Source organism: Meriones unguiculatus, chromosome 7 (genome assembly GCF_030254825.1).
Source record: "Meriones unguiculatus strain TT.TT164.6M chromosome 7, Bangor_MerUng_6.1, whole genome shotgun sequence".
Taxonomy (NCBI): domain Eukaryota; kingdom Metazoa; phylum Chordata; class Mammalia; order Rodentia; family Muridae; genus Meriones; species Meriones unguiculatus.
In genome coordinates, this window is record NC_083355.1 from 91,147,943 (window position 1) to 91,164,901 (window position 16,959).

The 16,959-nt window shown below is 51.4% G+C and overlaps 1 protein-coding gene across 2 annotated transcripts in view; it reads right to left on the minus strand.

Annotated features, from left to right (window-relative positions):
• Positions 1-16,959, minus strand: part of Mideas (mitotic deacetylase associated SANT domain protein) — a 68,364-nt gene that overhangs the window by 42,818 nt on the left and 8,587 nt on the right. The window lies entirely within an intron of this gene.

Genomic DNA, 16,959 nt, shown 5'->3' on the forward strand with positions numbered 1-16,959 from the left:
GGCCTCGGCGCGCCCCGCGCCCTCACAGTCCACCTCGAGAGCGCTCTCCCTCCCTGCGTGTCACCCCCAGTCCTGCGATGCAGTGTCAGGATTGCACGGCTCTGACTCATCGGTTGAGCTCACAGCTTGAAAAAAAAGAGAGAGAGAGAGAGAGAGAGAGAGAGGGCGAGAGGCGACAGCGAAGGAGGAGGACTCGCTGGCGTGCTACAAAGGATTGCACAACTCGAGGCTGGGAGCGCCGGGCGCCCAGTGGCTGGCCGGAGCGCGCGGCACGGCGGCGAGCAGGAACCAGCTCTACCACTTCATCAGCACAACTGTCTCGGGGCGGCCTCTGCGCCTGCAGGCTCCGCGCCGCCCACTTCCTGCGACCAAATAAGGCTGGGGAGGCGTCTTCAAACCTCCCGGCGGCTGCCGGGGCTGGGGATTTCCAGCAGACCTTACCTCCACTTGCCAGGCTGCGGCCACCCTCCCCACCCCCACCCCCAGCCTAGGCCTGAGCGAGCCCCCGATGGCTCTTCTCTAACCAGCAGGGCCACGCGGCTTGTTCCTTGCACACCAAGGTCAGGAGGAGACGGTGACGAAATGTTTGGAAACCCAGCCAGGCTGCCAGGAAAAGTGTGTGTATGCGCGCGCGCGCGCCATGGTGAAGAGGGCACAAGTCGCTTTCCTCCACAAAGAAAACGGTGGCTTTGGATGCAGTAAAACATGCACTCCGAGGCAATTTATTAACAGCCTCCCTGAGTGACGAGTTCTAAGCCACCAGCCTGCCCGTGGTGTGAAGGTTATAGAGAAACCAACCCCGTCCCTATAAAGGGCTCACATGACCATTACTTGAGAGATGAAAAGCTCTTGGGTTGAATTCTCACGACTCAGGCCAAAGTTGGGCAGCTTTGACTTAAGGCCACATCCCTGGCCTTCTCCTCCTTGCCATTCTTAAACGGCCCTGACATAATTTTCTGGCCCTAGCCCACCATGCCTCTTTTCCCGTTTTGGTGGATGATGGGAAACTCAGGAGTTCTTCCAGAGCTGAGGGGAAGTCAGGTGTGTTTTGCTGTCTGGATGTTGTTGCTTCTTAAGATGAGTCAGAAGGCTTTCCTTTGAAGGAAAAACCACTGAGGAAACACACCGTGTTCTGGTGGCCACTTTCCCCTGCCACCAATCCTGAGCGTCAGGCGCACCTCTTCCTCTCAGAAGTGGAAGGGCAGCAGAAAGCTTGTGGGGCCTGAGTCTTCACCTTAGGGAGGGAGTGGACGACACAGACAACAGGGAACCTTCTCCATGGAAACCTGCAAGAACTAAGGCTTTCCCAGCCTCAGCCTCCTCTTGGCTGGCTTCGCTGCTACCTGTGTGCACCTGGCTGGCACTTACCCTCCTCCCCCCAGAAGACAAGGGCTTATTTGTCCTGTTACCACAAACAGGGCAGAGGATTTTAGCTACAAAGTACCAGGGAGCATGCAAGGGGCCTAGATCAGATGACCTCTTAAAAATCTCTTCCTGTTTAAGATCCATGATGTCACTGTGGAAAAAAAAAATGAATGGACCGAGTCTAGGAAACCCCTTTCTACAAAGGACCAGTTTGGCATCTGCTATGACGAGTCTCCAGACTCTCCCCATCCATCGACAGAACAGACCTAATAATCTGTCACCTTTCTTCTCTTCTTTCAGTCTCCCAAAGAGTAAGTGACCGTCCAGCTGAGGCGCCTACAGTCCCCCACGTACAAGCTGGACTCTCGGTGCTCCTGGCAGAGGCTGGGTGTAAAAGCCATTCTGGTTTCTCTCTTTGCAGGTTTTCTTCCTCCCTGTGACAGTTCATTGAGGGGAGGAAAATAAAAGCAACCCACTTGGTCTCCAGTGCCCACTACTGCCAGGTCCTTCATTAAGTAGGGCCACCCTGGCATTCCTGAAGGCTCAGCCCCTGCAGCTAACCCCGGCCAGGTCAGAGGGAGCCTCAAAGGTTACTACAAACCTGCCCTGGGACATCCCCCAAAATGACCTGAGGAGCCCATCTGGGAACAGTCTGCAGCCTTAGAGCCAGAGCCTCCTGGGAACGAGTAACAGGCACTCCAAAGAGCCCTGCTCAGCCTGCTCTCACCGGACTTCCTCCCTCCCCACAGCAGCCCGGGGAGGAGAGGCAGGTGGCAAGATGTATGAGAAAGAGAAGTCAGTGGCCCTGGGGGAGTGCTGCCTACCTTGAGTGTCTTCACTCGGCTAAATTTCTAAATTTGGGCCACCTCAGAACGGAGAGGGGGTCTGGTCTGACTGGGAAGCCTCCCTCCCAGCAAGCAGGTGGCGTGGGGTGGTATGGAGGAAGCTATGGACTTTCTGGGAAAGCCTTGGAGGTCAGTCTTGCTGCAGATAGGACAGGGCAGAGTCACTGACTTGTTAAGTGAAAGTTTTGGTTTTAGAAGAGCTCCCGTCCCTCCTACAAGTCTCTTTTAGAACTGGGGGTAGGGGGGTAGGGAGGATTACCCACAGAATGCCATCTCCTTTTCTACCACCCACTTCTGCACAAACTACAGGGAAGAGAGGAATCCAGTTCCTGGTGTCTGCTAAGAAACACTCCAGGAAGCAAAGCACCCTGGCCTGTCCTTCCAGCTCTGAGTCCATCTGAGGGGCAGAGTGTAGCTTTACAGAGGCTGTCTGGGATGATGTCAGCTCTCGTGACAGCTCAGAATGCAGAATGGCCATCACCTATGTCCAGCCCATTAAACTCTTCAGGGACTTGCTGGGAGGCCAGAGAGGTGGCTCAGCAAATAAGAACCCTAGTTGCTCTTGCAAAGGACCCAGGTTGGGTTCCTAAAACCCACATGGTAGCTCACAACCATGCATAATTCCAGTTCCTGAGGATCTGATACCCTCTTCTGATCTCCACAGGTACCTGAGGCACACACATTTATGCAGGCAAAAAAAAAAAAAAAAAAATCACGCAAATAAAATGAATTCTTTTTTAAAAATCTTCCATGGGTGATTTTATGGTATGAGTTAAATCACAGCAAATGTTATAATAAAGAATGGGGAGAGGATTCCAAGAAGCCCAGGGTCTTACCACCCATCTACCACCACTAACTTCCTGTTGGTATCAGTCACTATAAAGAGTTTCAAGTAGGATATAGTACATGAGGCTTAGCATTTAGTTGCAAGGGGAGGGAAGAGAGAGAAGAAAGGGAGGGGATATGAGGAGAAGGAAATAGTGCCCACACGATAATCTCAGAACTCAGGAGACTGAGGCAGGAAGAGCAAGAATTCGGGGGAAGCTGGGGCTACATACCAATACTGCTTTAAAAAAAAAAAAAAGACTTGTTTTCTTTTCCCTAGTCCCCAAGTTTGCATGCCTGTTCCTTCTCTGTCCCTTCCTACTGAAGTCAGTACAAGTGGAGTGCTAACCTTCATTGGGTAGAAATACTACTGAGGGCACCATAAGGCTGCATGCCAGGCGCCTTATGTTACAAGAGAAGAGAAGGAAAGTTGTGGGAAAGATAGGACACCAGGACTGAGCCTGGATCCTGTGTACAATAAATACCAATAAAAACCGTGGGGCAGTTGTAAGGAGCCTTCCTTCTCTGAGGTTTGTTTTGTTTTTCTGCCTGTAAGAAATCCATCATATTCTAAGGGTTTTATAACTTATTTCACTGCACTTATTCCTCTCCACTGCTTTCTCCCTTCCAGGAACTTCCAATTCCGGGAAAGATCCTTACACACAAACACACACCCAGACAAGGCCCCATTGGTCCCAAGATGACGCTCTGTTGGACTCCGCCAGAGGGACTAGTTCCAAAATCAATCTGGTGTCTTATCTGGGGTGTCCTTCCTAGGCTGCCCCCACTCCGTGCCTTTTGAACCTTTTCCACTATTCCTTTCCACAACACTGTGAACCTGAGCTGGTTAGGGACACCCCTCTGACGGCTGTGTTTTCTCCTTATGCCTTACCAGGTCCTTCCTGAAGGTGTGGACTGCTCAAAGTCATGAAATAAAGTTAAGAAGCCCCTGAGTTTGTTCTCTTTTACCCATGAGACCCTGACACCCCCCTCCTCGGTTCACAGTTACTTCACCTGTTCCAGAAAATGCCTGCCACACCAGCCCCCAGCTGTCTGCATCCCCTGGTACTTCCCTCCTGCCCCTCCCCTGCAGGCCCTGCCAGGTTCCCAGTGCCTTTGTCAGGCCTGAAAGGGAGCTCCTATAGATCTCCTCAGCTGCTGCCGTCAGTCTGGGAGAGACATCTGGCCGAGTGCAGGCAGAAGAACAAAACAGGTGTGGCTGCCAGGGAGGGCTGGCCAGCAGGGCCAAGGGACACAGACAGACAGCCTTTCTTTAAGGGGCAAGAGCTGCCAGCTTCTCAGATGCTTCCCTTTAGCACAGTCCCAGACTCACTGTAGGACCAGCTCTGGACAGACTCCCTTGTTGGCGGCTGGCCAGAACTCAGCTTCCCTACATCAATGCAGCGAGCCAGGAAGAAAGGGATCCCCAGAGATCCAGTGTGTGCAATGGAGCATGCTTTGAAATAAAAACAAATATTGATAAGTCACGGACTGAAATCCAAAATTCATAGTTATGCGAGGTTAAGACCTACTTCCAAATCCTGGCTCACACTAGCCTGATGACCTCAAGCAGCTTACTTGAACACTCCATTCGCTCATCTGCAAAGCGGAGATGAGAGAGTTCTAAATGGTGTGACCATCATTCTCACCTCCAAACTGAGCCCTTTGCTTCTGGCCACACATGCTGTACGACCCACAAGCCATCAGGGCCTGTTCCTTCGTAGTTCCTGTCACCTACCGCATAAAGCTAGGGCTGTGGAGCAGACTGTTAGGACACTCACATTCTTGGGACCATCCAAAGCTCTTCTCCTCCCAGCAGTAACCCAGGCCCAAGCCTCCCAGCAGACTCTGCCGCTCGCAGCGCAGCGCTCCCAGGAAGCCTTCCTTCATTCCTCCAAGCATGGGAAGCCTATGCATACATGACGTCAGAGTTCTTCAAGGTTCGTTTTACCAGGCTAGCAACTGAGTGCTGGCTGAAAGGTCACCGCCGCCACCACCAAAGGAGCCTCTAGTGGGACTGTCTGTGGTGTGGGGGCTGTGTGTGAGCTCCGGCTGCAACACCTCCTCACCTTGCCAAATTAACTGCTGTTTCCCTCCCTCCTAACAGAAGGTGCTCAGTGAAAACCCCTTGCACCCAAACCCTTCTAGGTCTCTGCTCCTACACACTGGTCCTTCGGTTCCCTTTACTCCATCACCTCCCTATCGCTCTACTCCGTTTGCTGACCTTCTCTGGGTCAGAGCACCATAAGCCAGATCAGAACTCCTCAAAGGCACAGCTTAGATCTTGGTAACCCCAACGTCTACACGGTGCCTGCACTTGGTAGTCCTAGTGAATACTTCTGTAAGAGCTTGCAATCAATCAATCAATGGAGCATAACTTAATTTCTATGTTTCCTGTTATTCTGTTTTTGTATGTCCTGCCCCACCCCCCATCTTGGCACCTCTGAAATCAGGATGCTTGTGCCCATGGATAACGCGGATTTGTGGTTGTTTGGTTTGGTTACACTCTGGATTTTGGCGTCTGTGTGTGAGAGAGGGACTTGCCATGTTGCCCATACTGGCTTTAAACTACTGGTTTTAAGCCATTTTCTTTACTCACCTTCAATACTGGGGCTATAGGCCTGGATGCATGATTTATTTACCAGAATTTTCTCTTTTTTAAAAAATGTTATTATTTTTAAAGAGTGTGCTTGTGTGTGTGCATATGTACGTCTATGCATCCGTATGTGCATGTAAACAGAGGTGCCGGCAGCGTCCAGAAAACAGAACTGGAGCTTCTGGAGCTGGAGCTACGGGCAGTGTGAGCCATCTGGTAGGAGTGTTGGGAACTCAGCTCAGGTCCTCTGCAAGAACGGTAGGCACTCTCCAAGGCGGAGCCAACTCTCCAGCCCCATTTTCTCTTTTCAGCCTGACTTATCAGAATCATTAGCTTCAGCAGTATGCGATATTACTATTACTGACATGTGGTCATCTGGGTCCTAGAGCCTACAACCTGCAGTCCACTGCATTATGAGGCCCCTGTCTAAGCGTGGTGGCTGCTGGGGCATTCAGGTTCTCGTAAAGCAACCTACAATTTTCCATGGAAAAGAAAGACTTCCGTGTCCGGGTACCTCAAGACAACTCAATGAAAGCAGGTCCGGAGGATGTGGTGCAGGCTCTGGACTGAGAAATGTAAGCAAAGATCTAAGTTGATTCTTCCTCACTTGCCAGGAAGACCTACACAGGACCTACCAAACACACTAGGGCATGCCCTGGGAGGAAGCCATTACCCCCATTTTATAGTAACGAAGGCTGAGGCTAGACAAGGTGAAACCCGATCTCCCAAGGTCATATAGATGGACTCCATCTTGGACACAGATTCTGTGTTTCCCAAATTAGGAAGCAGAATAAAACGAGGGGGCTGCAGGCTGGAGCCTGGTGAGCCATCCTCCCTCACAGGGATATTTTATCTGACCCGTAGATTATGTTTTATTTTTAACTTACTTTAGGGCCAAGTTTTTGTTTTTTAATCAGGAGATTTAGGAACTGGAGAAATGACTTGGCAGCTGAGAGCATTGACCGCTCTTCCACAAGACCTGGGCTCAATTCCCAGCACTCACGCAGAGGCTGACAAGCATCTGTAACTCCAGTTCTACAGGCTCTGACGCCCTCATCCGGCTTCCTGGGGTACTTCACATAACTGGTACATGGACATAAAAAGGCAAATCTCTTACATGCACAAAATAAAAACAAATAGGTCTCAAAAACATTTTTAAATAAGCCAGAAGATTCAAACTGAAAGTCAGGGTTTCTGTTTTGTCACGAAAGAAAAAAAAAAAAAACATTGGAACCCGGTGGTGGCACTTAGCACCCAGGCGGAAGAGGCAGGCAAATCTCGATCTCTGAGTTCGAGGCCAGCCTGGTCTACAGATGGAGGTCCAGGAGAGCCAGGGCTATGCAGATAAACCCTGTGTGGTGTGGGGGAGGCACTGGTTACATCTAACTTGGAGAAGGAATTGGGTGGTGTATCAAGGGGTGTGTAACAGCCAAGTCACTTGGCTGTTACACATCCTAATTTTCTGCTCTTCCTGATCCCTCCTAGGTCATGGATTACTGTCATTCACCATCCTGCCTGTGCCAGCTTGTCATCTCATTCACCCAGTTCCCTGCTGGCCCTGAAGCGTGTGACCCCTGGACAAGAAGAACTCCAGGGCCCTCTCCAGCTCTAAGGCCTGAGGCTGCTCTCTAGGCACTTTCCCGGCAACCACCCTCCAAGGAGCTCAGTTCTGAAGCTCCTGCAGAAGCTCCCAGGCGAGCCCCTGCCTCCCTGTAGCCTCCAGCCCTTCAGCCTCTTTCTCAGGCCTCCCCCAGGGCCTGTTACTTGTACCCACAGCAGTCAAGAGGCTGAAGGCCAGAGTCCCCAGGGTGGTCAGCCCCTTGGATGGAAGGGTGAATCAGACAAGACTGGGGCATAGGCCCCACCCCAGCAGGGAAGGAGGAAGGGCTGTGTATTTCCCAAGAGGAAAGGTACAATGCGTAAGCAGGAGTTTCTGCAGTCAGAGGTGCCGAGCGGGGCCCGACACATGCGGAAACACCAGCAGCACATCCTCGGGAGGAAAACTGTAGTCTCAGCAGCGATTTTAGGATATGCAAATCAGAACACCATTAAGGCCCCATTACAGCTGAGTCAACTTGAAAATAAATAAATAAGACAAGAAGGCCGCTGTTGGGAGGGCTTTGGGGAAACAGCCGTACCTACACAGCCGCGCTGCTGTGATCTGACATTGTCTTGCAAGAATCAAGACTCTGACCAGGTAAATATGACCGAGAGACTACCTCCCGTTAAGAGTCTGAAATAGCACCAAACAGGGTTGGAACGAGAGATGCTCACAGCAACTGTATATGAAGCCAAGAAACAGAAGTCTACTCTGATTATGGTACAACATTGCAACGGGATGGGCTCTCTACACCAACCAATCTGATGAAGTCACTGATGGAGTGACAAAATTCGCCCAAAGAAATGTGGACAGGCCGTCTCACAAACAGACATCACGGGAGCATCGGAAGCAATCAGGGAGAAGCCTGAACTGAACAGAGGCGCCAAATGCTGCCCAGTCCTGTCAGGCTGATGAGGTCGGTTTAAATAACAATGATTGATGATGACGTCTGAGCCACCCGGGGCCAAGGCCCCAGAGGGGCAACTAGGCTCAAACCCCAGGCATCCAGATGAGGACAACAAAAGAATTGTCAAGAGGTAGAGGGGGAATGGTTGGGGGCAGAGGACCCCAGAATTTTCTTTATCTGGACAACTCTGAAAGACACCTCTCACAGGAAAAAAAAAAAGTTACCCAAATAAACCCACATCATTTAACCTCTGGCATGCTCAGTGCTAACTCTTGCTGCAGCATGCACACTCTCAATTTTACTAATACCTCGGTTCAGCCCCTTCTGAGGCGACATCAGGGCTCTTTGTGGGCTAGCCTAGGAACCCAGAAACCATTTATAGCACTGTTTCTATGGAAATGTGTTTCAAGCTTCAAAGGGACTGAGCAGCTGAGAACCCTGGGGCACACACGTGGCCTCTAAATTACAGAACTGAGATGGGCTGGTCCTATACTCAGGAAGATGGCCTGCTACTTAGATTCTGCAGTAATGAATATTCAGCCACCAGCAGTGATCAGAACTGAGCGCTCCATCACGACTGGGTGAAGATGGAGCCAGAGTCCCTAGGAACAGCCACCATGTGCGAGGGAAATGTGACAGGCTGCCCCCTGGCTCCCATCACATGCACGAGCATGGCCTGTCCTGGAAGATACGAAAATATCCTGGACACCCCTCACGAGCATCCAGGCAAGCCCTGAAGCCACAGTCTTTCCAATTCCTCTCTGACCCTGGCAAACCTCCAGCCGCAAGGTCCTATTTCAATCTGATCACAGACCAAAAGAACCCCAGGTCTTTGGCAGTTCTGGAATTTGGTGTTAGCCCACATACGCTTGAGATAAAAGGGTCCCAGATAGGCCTGGACACAGCCAAGCCTATCTTCAAGCTCTGTTACAGTGGCCCCTGCTCTAGCAAGCTCCAACCTGCTCTAGCAAGTATCCTCCAGATTCTCCCAGAGTTCTGCAGCTCCACCCACTTCAAGACTCCAAACCCTGCCAATGAATCTCCATTTCCTGCTGGGTCACGATCCTGGGCTGGTCACAAGGGTCCCCAAACAGAAATATCGTATGTCAAGAAAGTTCCCCACTTTGAAGAAAAGGCTACACTGAAGGGGCTGGCTAACATGAGAGTGGCAGGGCCTTTGGCAGAGCACTGCCAACTCAGAGATGCCCTCATTTGACAGGGTGGTCAGAAAAAGGTTGGCTCTCGGCTGCGGCACAGCTCCAGGTTGCAAGCTGGTAGCCATACGGGGGAAGCAGACACCCTGTTTGCTAAGGCAAAGGTGGACTGGGTGAAGGTGGAGGCATTATATGACCAGCACTAAAAAAAACAGCTCTCAGTTTAACACTAAAGTATGTACTACAATGGACACACCCAAGACACTACCTCACTGGGGCCCCACCTGGCTGACGCCGGGCTGTGGAGGTCAGCTTGCAAAGCACTGCTACCTGCTAGGAACCAAACAGAGAACACTGGCTCTCACCACCTGTGGCTAAGGCTGGCTTGCAAGTGAGTGGGTGGTTCAGAGCCCAGGGCTACATGCTCATCCTGCTGGCTGGTTCCCTGGAAACTCAGGTGTGAACAACCTTCTGGGTCTCTGAAACCACCTGGGGTTTCATGAACCAGCGGCCAAATGGCGGGGTCCTCACTCCGTGAACCCAGCCTGTGTGGTCAAGCCAATCTGGATTCCCCAGCCCCGACATGCAGCAACAGTAGCTGATAAGCCAGAGCAGTTGGGCCTCTCTGGTGGTAACAGATGGGACGCTTAGAGTCCCTCCCTGACCTTCCCGCCCATTTCCAAAGTCTCTGATGTTGGGGCCTAATCTTTTTTAAAGTACAAGATAGTATGCATCAAATATTACAAATACTCCAAACAGGACCTCTTCACCGTAAACCCAGGATTTGCATTCCATCAATTTATGCTAGGACCAAGCACTCAGGATTTCATGCATTCTTCTCATGTACTTGTAAAGGCAGTTTTATGTTTTACTTAGTTTCATCAAAATTCGTCGACATTTTCCCATGGGTCAGCATCATCTTCACACAATACTTCCTCCCCAATACCCAGGTATCATAAACTATGCAGCCACATGGAACCCTGCCCTGACAGTTTTCTTGCTGTCTTGAACATCATTGCCACAAATATTGGTGTGCATATAGCTGCTCCTTTTTAGAATTAATTCCCAAGAGAAGCTCTAATAGGTGAAAGGCCAATTAGCATTTTCTTACAGCTTCAGGCGTGGCATTTAAAAATATATATCGCTCCCTGTCAACTACCAGTGTTATGCTATAGAACGACGCAGTGAGGGGGTGCCGTGGCGTGCCCATGCCAAGGTGTGCTCCTGAGAAATTATGCAACAGACCTGGTGTAAGAAAGTTTATTTAGGGGAAGGGAGAGGAGGGCCTGGAGAAGAGGTAGAAGCAGTGAGTGAGCCATGAAGGAGGGGGCAGGGATGCAAAAAGCAAGAGAAATGGCACAGAGAGCTGAGAGGGCAGGGTTGGAGCGGGGTCCTCTTATCTGGTGGTGGCTAAGGATGGCCACCTGGCTGCAGGCAGGTGATGTAAGACATGGCTGGGTCCCTGAGGGCAGACCAGTAGAATCCCCTTCAGGCTAACAAGCAGGACCACCTGTTTTCCAAAGCCCTCCTGACAGTACCTCTCAATCCCAGCAATCAGGGCACATGGCGCCGCCATCACCACCACCCTCACCTCCACCGCCCAATGCCTAGGATCGAACTCAGAGCTCCATACGTATCTATCTCCTCCCTCCTCTGTGCGTGTGTGGTGTGGTGTTGTGGTATGTGTGGTATGTCTATGTACATAGGTGCACACAGCCAGTACGTCCCAGTAAGCTTCCTGCCTCCACCACCATGCCCAGGCCTGGGGTTATAGGCATATGCTGCCACGCCCAGTTTTTTAAGTGACTGTTGGAATCCAAACTCAGGTCACACTTCTGCAACAAATGCTCTTACCCACTGAGCCATCCCCCTAACCTAAATCTTGACTCCTAAATCTTGACTCTACTCTTAAAATGTACATTTTCCGAGGCTGGAGAGATGGCTGCTCTTCCAGAGGACCCTGGTTCAAATGCCCAGCACCTACACGGCAGCTCACAACTGTCTGTAACTCGTTCCAAGGGATACGACACCCTCACATGACATACATGCTGACAAAACACCAATGCAAATAATAATAAATAAATAAATAAATTCTTCTTTAAAAGATGTCCGTTTTCCAGTTCTTCTGTGGGTTGGGCATCTGGAGTAATGTTCTATGACTGAATGCCCTAGGGTACGGGAGGTGGTACAACTGCTTTGTTGAAGAGGCGCAATGATGAAGAGACATTTAGAGGGCTAGATGGTAGAGGGCTGGGTGAAAAGACAGAAGAGCGGGCCCCACAGAGATAAAAGATGCTGAAACCTCCCTGGACATCAGCTCACACATCTGCCATCCAGGCAGTGGCTGCTGATGACCACCCGATCTGATCTGCCAAGAATAAAGATGGCTCCTAAAAGGCAGAGGAAACAGCACGGTACTTCCAAGTTCTGGAAATATATCTAGGAAGAGCGCAAGCCATGCAAATCACCGATGTTCTAACAGGCAAAGCCCGGGAGTTCTGCCTGAGGTTACCTCAGCTTTGAGAAAGAAAGTCCTGTTCCTCAGCCACGGCGAGAAAGATGTTTCCCACAGGGCTCTCCAGGTGGTATGCAGCCCCAAGATGTCTGTTCAGAGAAGGACAGCCTCCACAGACCTCTCGTTCCCACCAGGAGGACACCTGGAAGGCAGTGTCCACAGGCTTGCAGCATCTCCAAACGGCAAAGACCTCACGTGTTCTAAACCATGTTACAGACACGCAAAAGCCCCAAGTTCTGATTTGGGACTCACGCTACACCCTGAAGTCACTGTCAGGAAGACAAGTTTCTCCCCACCCTCTGACAGGAAGAACGACTCGCCGAGCAGGGCCTTCATCTGAAAGAGCCCAAGGTTGCCTGTCTCCCTTCCTACAGCAGGCTGACTCATCCTTCCTCATTCCCTCTCTGTGAAGAGCCAGCAGACTGTGGGAGCCTGGGCCGTGCAGGGGAGCGGAGGTCCCCTCCGAGGGCGGCCAGAATTTGCGCTTTCTCAGATGGAGAAGGCAAATCTGCTACCTTCACACCAGTTCCTCCCCACAGACACCTGGTCAGGATGTCTCTCTCTTCTGAGTCCAACTCAGGGTAGGCAAGCCTAGGAGCTGCATGCTCTGACTCCCCTTCTGCTCTCACCAGGGTCTGGCAAGCCTCAAAGAAAACAGCAGAGCACCAAAGGTTCAATTTGTAGCAGCAGGTACTAAAGGAGACTGGGGGAGGGGGGGAATGGCATGGAGAGCTGTCCTGCAGACAACCAACCCCCCATGCATACCTAACCACCTGAGCACCAGGTCTCAGCATACCCACAATCCCTCAGGCCGCCCTCAGTACCCTCCCTATGGAACCCCTGTGTGCCAGGCCAGTGAGACTCCCGGCACACCTGCATCTGACTCCAACATCTCCCAGTTTGGAAACTGATGCCAGAAACTCAAAGGTGGTGGCTCAAAGGGGACAATGTGCAAGCAGGTGACTTCCAGCTGGCTCGGTGAACATCTGCCAAGAGGGAAAAAGGGCAGAGAGGACATTCCAGAGGCAGGGAACAATGAGACAAATGCAGAGAGGAGCAGTGAGGACTTGGCTCCAACAGGAAGGGTCGTGCTAAGGCAACAGGGCTTCGAGAAGGTGGGCTGGGACTTAAATCAAGGGCCTCTGTGCTATTCTGAGAGAAAGGTGGGGTTTCTCTTGCAGGATGTGGGCAGCCTTAAGGGTTGTCAAGAAGGCTGACATGACCAAAGCTGTACTTTAATAGAATAACTCGGGTCTCTTGAGACTTCGTTTCCGCTTTAATGATGCTCTTAACACAAGTTCTTTCACCTGGACATCCACGGGCCCATTCAGTGTAAATCAGCTCAGAGTCAAAACGGCCAGGAATGCAACCTTTGCCCCACCGGCCTGTCAATCCTGACCCTACACTGGTCACCAAGCTTCAACATCAGGGGGTAAAAAAAAAAATCCTGAACCGCTACTGATAGTCGCCACGGCTACGCACTGGTAAGTTCAAAACTGCATTTTTTTTTCTTTTTTACAGAGATTAGTCCATTGGTCTAAGGTTCCTGGAACCAAACGGCCACATTTTCACTCACAATGTGAGTGAGGACAAGAAGGGGCCTGGAACTCACAGTAACTTTTGAAGAATTGAGCAAGGATGTGGGACAGGTGTTGCTGACAGTCCCAGGCAACGCCCTAGCTCCTATCTCAGGAAGAAGGCTGGGCAGAACATCTTAACCTACATTGACACCGTCACAGCTGGAGGGGTGCCCACTGCTGGGGTACCAGAGGCCTCGGCTGTTTCACAACCCAAAGCAGAGGCTAAATAAACACTAACGTCTGGTCTGAAGAGCAAGGCGGCACCCTCCCGAGCACCTCACGGGTCCTGTGAGGCTCCTGCGGCCTTGGAAGAGGAACAAAATTCAAGCCGGCACTGTTACCTAGACAGCGATACGCCTCGGTGGTGGTGTCTGCAATCAAATGGGCCGGGCCCCCCCCCCCCCACATGCTGGGATGCCCATTCTCTTCTGCTGGAATGGCCCCGACTGCAGAGAAGAAACCCAGCTGCTGGCGAGATGCTCGGCTCTCCAGAGCCTACGAGAATCCTAACGCTCAGCCGGAGGTTAAAGATTCAGAAAGATGTCCGAAAGGATTATGATGTTTTAACGGCCCAAGAGGGATGTCCTGTCCCTTTCTCCTACTTCCAACCATGGCCCCCCATCTAAGTGCTAGAATAAGCTATGGGTTCTGCGGGCGGGGTACCTGTCCCCTTAGCATGGGTACCCCTCCCTCAGCTTTGGACACCTGGCACTGAGACCCAGAGCAAGGCAGAATTCCGTCCACCACTGGAAAACCTGCAAGCTCCCAGACCTGGCTCCCGGGGACCAGCCGCAAGCACACAGACAGACAAGGTAAGCTGAGCTGACTCAATGGGCTGTGCCTAGAGCTTCCGTTCTCACCCTGTGGGACCCGTACTGGGATAATTACAATACAGTTCTTCGTAACAGTGGCAAAATTAGTTATGAAGTAGCAAAGAAATAATGTTATGGGGTGGGGGTGGGGATCACCACAACATGAGGAACTGTATTAAAGGGTTGCAGCATCAGGAAGGTTGAGAACCACTGGCCTAGGGAATGAGTGGTACCCAAAGGCAGGGGAAGTTCAGAACTCATTCTGCAGGGCTTGATACCACCCAGGCCTGATCTCAGCAATAATCTGGGGCCAGTGTCTCCACCCCCTTGGCTCTGGTTCTGGCTCTCCTGCTTCCCACAAATCCTGATTGATTTCTGAACCTAACTCCAGGACATGCAACGAGACACCAGATACCCTTCCGATAAATTTCTTTTCAGGTCAGCTAGAGTCACCTTCCACTTGTAGACCTAAAAACTGGATTTACCCCAGTATCTCCCATCTACACAGAGGCCCCTGTGACCCGTGAAACTGCACATCATTCAAGCCTCTGAGTTTCAGCTGGGGATGTAGCTCAGTAACGGGATGCTTGCCTAACACGCATAAGGCTCTTGGTTTGATTCCCAGGGCTGGGGGACAGGTGGGAGAGGAGGAGGAGTGGGAATGGGGAGAAGAGCTGCCTTGCCTCTCTTTCTCTCTGTGAAGAATCTAACGAAAATACCTGTAACTATCCCAAAGCATCACAGCCGCCTGAGGATGACTGCTGTGGCAAGTGCTATCAAGGCTGGACACAATCCTGGCTCTTAAAGCTGACCAGATGCCCTGAATGAGAAGTATCAGTATCAGAAGGAAAAGACATCCCTGCTGCCTTGGACCCTCCTCTCCTTTCTCACCAGCTCGGGGAAAGGCGGATTTGGACTGAGGAAACCGAGGTTGTAGACCTCGTGGGAAGACACCTCACATGGGATGCCTCCCTCCACTGTAATGCCTCAACAGCCTAATTCCTTACCCATTATGTCTTTCCAACGCTCTCTGTCTTTGACTTCCCACTGGCCAATGGTGGATCTACTTTAACTCAGTTTAAGAAACACTAATGGAGGGCTCTCACAAAGTGCTATGCACCGTAATTTCGTGTGAAAAATCACAGTCCTTGTTCTCATCAAATACCAAGCTTTCTCCTGCCTTGGTCTCCTGACTTCCCATTCTCCTGTTTCCTTCCTTCCTCCCCTCGCTGTCTTCTCCAGCTCTGTTGTTAACTCTCTTCAGCCACATCCCTAATCAGTGACTTCCCCACTTCCTCTCTGCATGATGTCGTTTTTCTCTTCGAGCTCCCGCCGCTTCCTATGTACTGGTGATCCCCCAAAAACCTGCTCCAGAATGTCTGACAGACCAAAGAGGCTAGAGAGAAGACGAGGCTCATCGGAACTGCTGCCACCATTCCGACTTAGATGGCGTGTCTTTGGAGGAGTCTGATGAGAATCAGGTGGAAGGGACAAATCCCACAGGCTGTATTTGGGGGGAGGGGGGTCCTGCCCCAGACCCATTTGCCCACTGGACATCTCCCTCTCAGATGCCCCACAGGTTCCTACACATCAGCATGGCTAAACTCAGGCTCAGTTTTCCCCTCGGATTGGCTCTGCCTTCTCTGTCTCCAACAAAAACCTGAGGTCAGCTTTTGACTTCTTCACATTGAACATTCAGTGGGTCTGTCAAGCCAACTCCCTGACGTCTCCTTGACCAGCTTCCACCTTTCTCCTCTTTCAAGAACTGCAATACCTTCTGGTGCCTTTTGGGCCAGTCTCCCCAACCTCCAACTCTCCCCAACGCTACAGTTTGAGGGAGCTTTGGAAAGGAAACTCTCATCCCCCCACGTCCCTAGGCACACACCCCTACCTAGTTCTAGCTTTTCCCCACTGTCTCAGGAGTGGTCCAGACCTCTCTGCCGACATGTACAACCAGCCCCCAGCCTGGCTGCCCACCTCTGCCACTTCTCAGCACTCTCTGCCACTTGCAATTGGCTCCCAAGCAGATCTGTTGTTCCACCACCCCGGGCTTTGCTGAGCTGTTCCCTGCCTCTACAATGCCCTGGGCTCCCTTTGTCACCTGGTGGATGCCTATTTGCTTTCAGACTCTAGTGAGGCGCAGGCGGCCTCAACTTCATTTTGTGTGTCGGGGGGGTAGGGAGGGGGGTTTGGAGTAGGGGAAGGTTCTTGTTTTGTTTTGTTGTTTTCAAAGCAGAGTTTCTCAGAATAGCCTTGGCTAGCTCTGTCTCTGTAGACCAGGCTAGCCTCCAACCACCTGCCTCTGCCTCCCGAGTGCTGGAATTAAAGGCATGTGCCGCCTCTGCCTGGGGAGCCTCTCCTTCATTCCACGGCAGCCCGCATAGCACACATACCCTGCGAAGTAAGGTCACACTAGGCCTTCCCTGACTTTCACCCTCTCTTGACCCTAGAAGAGTTAACTGGTCCTGAACACTGAATGATCTCATGTTTAACTGCTCCCGGATGTTGTGCCTAACTGTCCCCTCACAGACCGTAAATGTGGAGTAGGAGCTTGAACCTTCTTCATCACGGTACCCCTAGGGCCACCGTACCTCACTTTCTTCATCACTGTGCCCTCGACAAATGAACGTGGCGTGAGAGAAAGGATGAAGACAGTTGAGGGGAAACACCCTTGTAAACCACACAGTGCAAAGTTACCACTGCCGTGGCTATGACCAATTTTCTTCTCTACAACTGGGGAAGTCAGCTTCTAAACGCCAT